This window comes from Pelobates fuscus, chromosome 2 (genome assembly GCF_036172605.1).
Source record: "Pelobates fuscus isolate aPelFus1 chromosome 2, aPelFus1.pri, whole genome shotgun sequence".
Taxonomy (NCBI): domain Eukaryota; kingdom Metazoa; phylum Chordata; class Amphibia; order Anura; family Pelobatidae; genus Pelobates; species Pelobates fuscus.
In genome coordinates, this window is record NC_086318.1 from 318,574,012 (window position 1) to 318,584,367 (window position 10,356).

A 10,356-nucleotide genomic window follows, 5' to 3' on the forward strand; every position below is an offset into this window, starting at 1 on the left:
GCTGGGGGGAACAAGGCTCTTTCTATGGAGGTTCCCATGTACTTGTGGAATCCTCCATAGACATCAATCTTGTACCAGAAGAAGACCTGGCAGAAGATGACAGCGCCCATGAGGGACAGGATTAGGTAAGTTAAAAATGCTCTTCCCTGGCATCCTTGAGCCACTGCAATATAAGCAGATTAGTTGCCATCTTGGGTCTTTGCAAAAGGTAACAGAGCTGCTTTATTTGGTAATTTTAATAACAAGGAACCAGGCTTCTAGCTCCCATTTATATACTTCATCAAATAAATGAAGAGTAATGGTTTAATAATCATTGGTTGCATAAAAATGCACACCTGCTTGTACACTCTCTTGCATATGAGAGCCCAGGGCAAATAATGCATTTCACATACTGTAGGTTAAAAAAAAAAAGTGTTTGGGCAGAAAGCTGCACCCCCCAATAGTTTGGGTGTGGAATAGAAGGGTGTAACAACTCCTTCATTCCACCCACCCTTGTGCCCTGGACATCAGGGCCGATGGCTTCTCATTGGGTTATTATAAAAAGTTCAGCTCCATCCTGATTACTAGACTAATTTGGGCATCTGATTTGACAACTGGAGGGGGAAACATGGAAGGAAACACAACCAGATGCTAAGAAAGCTTTTAACCGGGTATATTAGGCTTTCATGCGAGCTATTCTCCTGAAAATGGGAATTGGAGCAAAGCCCGGTCCTGCAAAACAGCCCTCTATAACTGCTCTACGAGTTCTTCTCTTGTACGAGTTCTTATAGGAGTATCTCGTAAGAGTTCTATTAGCTCACGTTATCATGACGTTAATTACAAACTCCTGTCTGTGGTACCGCATTCATCAAATTTTTACACAAGATTTTCTTATTGGTTCCACCAAACTGTTAGAGCTTTGGAGGTGGGATAGGATTGATCCCACCTGGTTATACAACCTTATTGGCAGATGGTTAGTGTAGCGGAGGCCTGGTATTCCACAGGTAAACTCCACTAAAGATCCCAGTGATGCTCAGGAACAAGTAGTAAAAATACCATGAAGTAATAATTCCAGCAAACAAAGTAATCCACGAATATCCCCATACAGATCCCAATGACTAGACGACACACCGCATCAGGAGCAGAACTGACTTTTTTTAATTCACACAACCTCCTTTTAAAGCATTCTCCCATGCAAGGGAGGGATTCACCATAATTAGTCCAGTAGCCAATAATATAACAGTTACCTCCCACACATCTCCTCCCCTCAGTGTGACACATAATTATTAAACATACTGTACTTTTCCCTGAATTCTAGATGTACCCCAAAACACGTAGTGAGTATAATAATTTGACTAACATATCCAAAATTCACTCAGATCGGACCAGGGGTTCGGGATTTAGGTGGAGGGTGTAATTTGACCGACCGCACACGAGGTGGTATCCGAAAAAGCATGGAGCCTTGCGTGAGTGAGTTTTGGCCTTGCGGTCGGTCTCTGTTCGGGAGTTAAAACACACAGAAATACCTGCCATCCACAGCTAATCTTCCATTCGTATTAATTCCCTTGTTCGATACATTGCTTTTACCGAACAAGGGGCTTCCTAGTCTCTCCGTTCGTGAGTTATGGATCTCTGGAGGTCTCAGCGGTGTTCGGTTGTTTGTGTCTGATTTGAGTTCCAGACACTCGACGACCAAACACCAATGATATTTTCATGCGTAAGATGGCCGCCGCACGTGGTTCGTATGCCGAACGGTGACCACACAGGCACATACAATGAAACAATTAAGCTGCGGTTTGCAGAGTGTAAACGCTTAACGAGGCGCACACTTCTCACTGGGGTGGTCTGATGGTTCGGTAGCTTCATTCGTATGAAACTACCGAACCATCATACGAATACTACATACACTTTACATTTACTATACAGGGAAACAATTACACGAATATATTTCTTATACGAATCTCTGGACAGCATCAATACAATCTGCTACACTGCTTCCCCTTGCCCACAAGCCAGCATACACAGTCTGATCCAACACGGATCGGCTTGGGGATGTCCGGGGGTGCTCACGGATCATTTCTCCAAGTCTGTCTGTCTCGACAACCCGTCAGCGTTTCCATTTTGTTTACCCAGGTGGTACTGAATATTAAAGTCAAAGGGATGCAGCGCCAAACTCCAGCGCAGCAGCCTGGCATTGTCCCCAGCCACCCGGTTCAGCCATACTAACGGGTTGTGATCTGTGAGCAAGGAGAAGGCCTGTCCATACAAATATGGCTGCAACTTCTTTAGGGCCCACACCACAGCCAGGCATTCCTTTTCGATGACTGCGTAGCTTACTTCTCTGGGTAACAACTTGCGACTGATGTAAGCCACGGGATGTTCTCCGCCATCGGCCCCGACTTGGCTTAGTACTGCCCCCAATCCAAACATAGAAGCGTCTGTGTGAACAAGAAAATGTTTAGTTGGATTGGGAGCTGCCAAGACAGGAGCATTGCTAAGTGCATTTTTCAGATGTTGGAATGCCTGCTCACACTCCGGGGTCCAGGTTACTTGGCGGGGAAGGTTCTTACGGGTCAGGTCAGTAAGGGGTTTGGCTAGGGCGCTATAATTGGGGACAAACTTCCTATAGTACCCCGCTGTCCCTAGGAATGCTAGCACCTGAGTCTTAGTCCTAGGAGTGGGCCATTGGTCTACGGCCTCTACCTTGGCTGATTCTGGTTTCTGCTTTCCACAGCCCACTAATAATCTACCAGATTCTATAAGCCGAATTTTAATTTGCCTAAAAAGATATCTTATCTTATTCAGAGAAAATCAATACACCTGGATAAAAACATCGGTATGCTAACACGTGATATCACATTAATATATAATTATTCTTAATTCCACCTGCAGAATGGAATGTTTATAACTATATATTCTTTAGTTAACTAAGATTTCTAATTATTGAAATCTGACCGTGATTTATTCAGTCATATATCATGCTATTAGATTTTAATTAATTTAGATTAATTAAATAAAACCAGCATAATTACCAGTTAAGTAGATGTTCTCATCAAATGCTCTTAGGTAGTCCCAGGAACTTGAATGCGTGTATGATTGGTTGTATGGAGGTATGTAAGTAATAGTAAAAGTAATGTTGCTTAGAAAGTAAGAGTAAAATTCTAAGTGTCCAGGAGTGTTTCTTGGATGTTAGTCTCAGAGTGAATATCTGTCATGGATCTCTCTGCATGTCCGAATCTAAAAGCCCAAACTTTTCTCCAACTTCAACTCTTTCTCTTCCCTTTGTCCTAACTTTTAAAGGGCCAAACTCTCTGTACGTCATTAGTTGATAAGGCCAATAGGAAACTGAAGGTGTGGTCAATCTGCAGATTGCAATTTAGGTATTTGGTCCATAGAGAGCAGTCTCGCCTCACTAAACTTTCCTATACAGGAAAGAGTTAACTTTTCCTGATGACGATTTTGACGTCATTTGGCTTATCTAAAATAACAACCATAACTTAAATTTACTTGTCAGTTCAAAGCGTTTCTTTGGATTTTCTCCAGACAGTGCGTTGACAATTCCTGTTGTGATTTCTAAAACTGACAGTTGTAAACTTAATGTCACCCCTTAATTACAATGGGACCTTGTAAAATTTAGAAAGTAAAATTAATTACTTTTCTTCTCTGTTACTAATGTCTGTGTTTAGAATTATTTTTATTCCATTAACATTTAGACAGCCTTCCATCCCCCTGCTTCATTGCTGATCACTTGGCTTGTTTATATAATGCATTCCTTAGTTCAGGCTCAGTGGTTAGTTATAGGATAGACATTTTATGTATCTTTGTTAGCCTGAAGATCCAAAATGGAGTCTGCTCTGTTCTGAGTGACTCAGGCAATATACACTTTTAATTTCTATTTTAGCACAAAATGTCTGCCGATATAAATATCCTGACAACTTCTTTCCCTTAAAAAACTCTTTGGTTGCTTTTGCAGTATGCTTCAGGTCATTGTCCATCTGCACTGTGAAGCGCCGTCCAATGAGTTCTGAAGCATTTGGCTGAATATGAGCAGATAATATTGCCCGAAAGACTTCAGAATTCATCCTGCTGCTTTTGTCAGCAGTCACATCATCAATAAATACAAGATAACCAGTTCCATTGGCAGCCATACTGTCAGGATTACAGAATGATCCAGCATGTAGAATTGTGTAACACAGAGGACTGATAGGTAATGTATACCAGACCTTAGAATGGCCGGACTAACGTTCTAAAGAATAGTCAGGAATAGCCGAGGTCAAGGGAAACAGAAAGAGACACAACGATAAGGAAAAGCCAGGAGTCAGAGATGCCAGAAAACAGGGAAGTCAAAAACAATGCCAAAGTCAAATAACCAGAATAACCAGAATCAATAACGCGCTCTCGGACAACCACAAGGGAAACCACGACAGGGCACTGAGCAGGATGAGAACTGGGCTTTAATACCCCTCGTCTAGATCTGATAGGCTGTAACCAGCCTTTGACCCAAAGGCAGTTACCAGGTTCCCATTTGCATAATTGCTGCTCAGCATTAACCCTTCTGTGGATTTGGTTGCTGCTCGGCACAACTTTTCATTTATGGACAGTAAATGCCATTAACCACATTTTTATAAGCGGATGAATACGTGACATTACCCCCCACCTGAAGACCAGGCTTGAGAGGAAATTTGGCATGAAAATAGCGAATCTTGCGGCCAGCATATATATCAGATACCGGAACCCAAGAACGGTTGGCTGGTCCATAACCTTTCCAATCCACCAAGTACTGTAAAGTGCCCCGAGGAAACCTGGAATCAATTATGGAGGAGACCTCATACTCTTCCTGTCCAGAAACAACTAAGGGAGGAGGAGGGACACTTGAGACAGTATATTTATTGCAAACAAGAGGTTTGAGCAAGGACACATGAAAGGTATTAGGAATTTTCAAGGAGGCCGGAAGGGCCAGAGAGTACGCAACAAGATTGATCCTACGAAGGACACCAAAAGGTCCGAAGAACCTAGGAGCAAATTTCATGCTAGGGACTTTGAGCCTGATGTTACGAGAAGATAACCAAACCCTCTCACCCACTTGGTAAACAGGGTTGGCACCTCGACGTGTATCAGCATAATGCATGAAACGGTCAGCAGCAGTACCCAGAGCAGATTGAACTTTATCCCAGGTATCATGGATGGAAGCCAGACGGTCATCCAAAGCAGGAATAGCCGTATCAGAAAAAACAGCCGGTAGGACAGTAGGATGCCGTACATTATTAACAAAAAACGGACTATGCCCAGAGGAATCATGGTCAGCATTGTTCCTAGCAAACTCGGCCCATGGTAATAATTCGGACCAATTGTCTTGAGTGCTATTAACAAAACAACGCAAGTATAACTCCAAAGACTGGTTAGCCCTCTCAGCTGGGGGTTAGTCTGGGGGTGGTAAGAGGATGAAAAAGACAATTCAATCCCCAATTGCTTATTAAAGGCCCTCCAAAACTGGGATACAAACTGAGAACCTCTATCAGATACAATATTGTGAGGAATGCCATGCAGACGGACAATCTCACGTATAAAGATCAGTACCAGGTCTTGAGATGACGGTAATTTCTTGAGAGGGATGCAGTGAGCCATTTTAGAAAAACGGTCCACAACCATGAGAATGGTGGTATAACCGTTAGAACTAGGAAGTTCAACAATGAAGTCCATGGACAAGTGGGACCATGGGACCTCAGGAATAGGAAGAGGTTGTAAAGAGCCACAAGGGAGTTTATGAGGCACTTTGGAAACCGGAACAAGCCTGCACATATTCCTTAACATCCTTCCTGAGGGAATCCCACCAGAATGACCTCATGATAGCAGAAGTGGATTTATTAATACCTGGGTGACCAGCAGACACATTGTCGTGAAACACCTTCATGATATTAACCCTTTCCCCCAATGGAACGAACAGTTTGTCCTGAGGTTTACCGCAGGGCGCCTGAGACTGAGCCTCCATGATGGAGCCAAGCAGTGGAGAGGACAATGAAAGGACAGTGGACGCAATTATACATTCTGAGGGAATGATATGGGACGTTTCTTGCTCTAGTATAGCCTCAGTATCAAACTGCCTGGACAAGGCGTCGGCCTTGACATTTTTAGAACCAGGTCGTAGGTGATAAGAAAATTAAAGCGAGAAAGAAATAGAGACCGCCTAGCTTGTCTAGAAGATAATCGCTTAGCATCTCCTATGTAAGCCAGGTTTTTGTGATCAGTAATGATCAAAAGGGGGTCCTTGGAACCCTCTAAAAGATGTCGCCACTCCTTGAGAGCTAGAATAATGGCCAACAATTCTCTATTGCCAATATCGTAATTGCGCTCAGCAGGAGACAACTTTCTAGAAAAGTAACCACAAGGATGTGACAGAGTTTCCTGGCTCTCCCTCTGGGAGAGAACTGCCCCTACCCCTGTCTCTGAAGCATCAACCTCCAGTATGAAAGGCTTACTGGTGTCAGGATGTATCAATATGTCGGTGGAGGCAAACCGCTGTTTGAGAGTTTCAAAGGCTTCAATTGCCTCCTTAGACCATATCGTACTACTAGCCCCCTTGCGTGTCATATTGGTGATGGGGGCTATTACAGAAGAAAATCCCTTTATAAACCTTCTGTAATAATTGGCGAAACCAATGAACCTTTGAATGGCTTTCAACCCAGTGGGTAAAGGCCACTGTAGAACCAATTCCAGCTTTTTAGGATCCATCTGAAATCCTGAGGCAGAGATATTATATCCCAAAAACTGTACTTCAGATTGGTCAAAGATGCATTTTTCTAATTTACAATAAAGTTGATTCTTTAACAAGGTCTGCAGAACTTGTCTAACGTGATCGTGGTGAGTCTGAATGTCAGGAGAATAAATAAGGATATCATCCAATAGACCAAGACAAACGAGTAAATGTAACCCCTGAGTACATCGTTAATGAAATCTTGGAAAACCGCTGGAGCATTGCACAACCTGAATGGCATCAATAGATATTCATAGTGTCCACTTCTGGTATTAAATGCAGTCTTCCACTCGTGGTTTTCCTTGATTCTCACTAAATTGTAAGCGCTTCTAAGGTCAAGCTTAGTAAACACTTTAGCGCCCTGGAGTCTGTCAAATAATTCAGCAATAAGAGGAATGTGGTAGGCGTTCTTAATCGTGATTTTGTTCAATGCTCTGTAATCGATACATGGGCGCAACTCACCATCCTTTTTAGATACAAAAAATAATCCTGCACCAGCAGGCGAGGATGATTTTCGTATATGGCCTTTATTCAATGAATCTTTAATATATTCCTCCATTACACTACTCTCCTGAGGAGATAGAGCATAGACTGCTCCCTTAGGTGGCATAGCGCATGGTAGTAAGTTAATGGAACAGTCATATGGTCTGTGAGGAGGTAGAGTATTAGACTGAGTCTTGCTGAATACTTCTTTAATGTCTTGGTATTGTATAGGGATCTCTGGATTTTGAGGTGTAATAGTGGGTAATTCAATAGTGCCCACTCTTTTGGTGACATGCAATATGCACCTTTCATTACAATCCTTACCCCATTCTAATATTTCCCCATTCGCCCAGTCAATATGAGGGTTATGCTTGCTAAGCCATGGGAATCCTAATATAATAGGACAAGAAGGAGATGCAATCACCTGAAATGTAATCTCTTCCTTATGTAAGGCACCAAAGGAAATATTAATGGGTAAGGTTTCATGCGTTATCAATGGTTGTGAGAGTGGTCTCCCATCAATAGCTTCAACAGCTATGGGTTATAGTCTCTCTTTGATAGGTATAGTATTACCTTTGACAAATTGAACGTCGATGAAGTTTCCAGCTGCACCTGAATCCATCAGGGCTTTGCATGAAAAGTAATTTTTGTCAAAGGCGATAGAAATGTCATTATAGAGACATTTCTAGAATACCCTCGCATGGTGGAGGTCATTCCGACTTGTTACACAACTACTTTGAGAGCACTCCATCCCATCCCATACAAGTGGGCCCACACCAACTGATGGCAGACAGGAACAACAAGACGCATCTCCTGCTACACGCCTCGGAGGCAACAACCTTCCTACAGTCCCTAAGTCTACCAGTGGTGACCATTTGGAAGGACGGACAACCATCTTGGACGGTGGAGAGAATCACTTCATTTGTGCCCAGAAGAGCAGCACTGGGGTCTACTGACTCTCCTACCTGATACCTAAGGTGGCTGATATCAATGTCCTATATACCATTGTTCAGTTCTTTATAGTTTATGTGTCATGCATTATGTTTTCCATACACCCTGGCTCAGTAAGCTTTTGGCTTGCACATTAGTCTAGCTATTAACCCCTCCTCAAGTCACATTCTAACGTGCCAAGTTACTCATTCACTGAAGTGCACACTTCATTATATGAAGCCCATGGAACAGTGAAACAGGGGAGTGGGCCTTGACAAGGCCAGGAAGTAGGCAGGTGGAAAGTTATGGGATGTTTAGGGCGGGACTAAGTAGGGGAGGAGTCAGGTAGTGTAAATAGGCGGCCATCTTAAGTGAGGAGCCAGTTAATCTGAATTGCACTGACCTGTCACTTGTGGCTGGTCGGCGGAGTTCTTTTTCTTTTTCTCCCTCTGCAGGTAATGGCGTCCCTAGAGGAGATTCTGGATGGAGTTCGGGCGGCGGTTCGTGATAGAGGGCTGGCGTGGCTGCATGAACAGATCGGGGCGGCTGCCACCCACGCGGAGGGACCGGAGAGGAGGTCGGCGCGGAGGACCAGGCCGCCACAGAGGTTGAGCCCGGGGGAGGCCCCTGCGGCCCGGCGGCGGAGGAGCCCTTCAGCGGTCGGCGGGTCGGAGGCTGGACCGAGTACAGCAGCGGAGGAGGGAATGCGGCAGGCGCCTTCGGGCGGACCCGCCGGGCAGGCGACTGCGGGCGCAAAACGGAGGCCACGAGGTCAGAAGGCGCCCCGCGTAATGGCGGCCGGCGGGACAGCAGGAAGCGGGAATGCTGCAGCACCAGCGGACCATGCGGCTGCGGATGGCTTCACCCACGCGGCCAGTGGGCAGCGGACTGAGCGTCCCGGTGAGTCAACCTCCAGCGGTATCACTGAGGGGCAAAGGGGGAATGCTAGTCGGGTTACCACAGCACCAGCGGTCCGCCAGGCATTGCGGGGAGACCAGGCCAGCAAGGGATCCGGAGGGGCGGCCGGAGGGAGGGCCAGGACTGAGCTCAGTGGAATAGGAGGAGAGGACAGCGGAGCGGGTCGGGCGGCTCAGAGGGTTTCTGGAGCTAGGAAGGCGACAGGCGGCTTATCCTTAGGAGTTATGGCGGAGTCAGACGGGGCGGCCGGTGGGGGGCCAGGCGCAGCGGCTGTGGGAGAGCCTGTGGTTTCAGCACGATACCGGGGAGCAAGGGGTGGCAGTATAGAGCGGGGGGGCCCATCCGGCTGCCCTCAGATACGGCCTAGTGACAGGGATGCGGCAGTGAAGGGCCAGGGCGGCCAGCGGCGCAGCAGCAGCGCCAGGTGCAGCAGTGACAGGAGCTGGTCAGGAGGACGGGAGAGCAGGGACAGGAGCCATTCACGGCTAGGCCGCAGCGAGTCCAGGTTCAGCGTCAGGGAGAGGAGAAGGAGGTCCAGGTCAGAGGAAGGGAGGCGGAGCAGAAGGCACAGTGCATCGAGATCTTCAGAGAGGAGCTTCAGGGAACAGCGGCGGGGAGCGCCCAGCAAGGGAGGTCGGAAGGAGCAGTGGAGAGGATCCAGGGCAGTCGGAGATGAGCGTAGGGAGGAAGGGCGGGTAGGGAGCTACTCGGGCAGACTACCCAGGATGTCTTCTCCTTACAGGTCGCGGAGTAACTCACCAGCGGTTCTGAGGCGGGACCAGGCGGGCAGGAGTCGGCGACTATTGGGAGCTCCAGTGTCAGAAATGGCGGATGGAGGGACAGCAACCCCGCGGCCTGCGGCGGCCAGGGGCATCAGCGGTGAGTCTTCCTCTACACCACACCCGGGGACATTCATACACTGTTTGAAGTCATTCATAGATTCATGGTCAGAGGATAGGGAGCCGCTCAGGTTCGATAGGGTTTGGTCAGCAGGTGAAGGCAGAGGGTCGGGGTTGGTGGGGGTATCCTCAGGAGTGACAGGTGGTAACAGGGAGGAAACGCGGCCCACTGATAAGCCTGACGGATCATCGGTGGGGGATGGGGTACTCGACGTGACGGGTGGGGACATTGCGGAAGCAGCGCGTCAGAATGTACATGTGTCCTTCGCGGGGCCGTTAGGTTGCCATTTGAAAGGGGAGGTGAAGGAGAAGATTGCGAAAGGGGAATTCGTGGAAATATTTTCCCTTCTTCCCCTGGAGGAATTCTTAGATTTAAAAGAGGAGGACAAGAAGGAA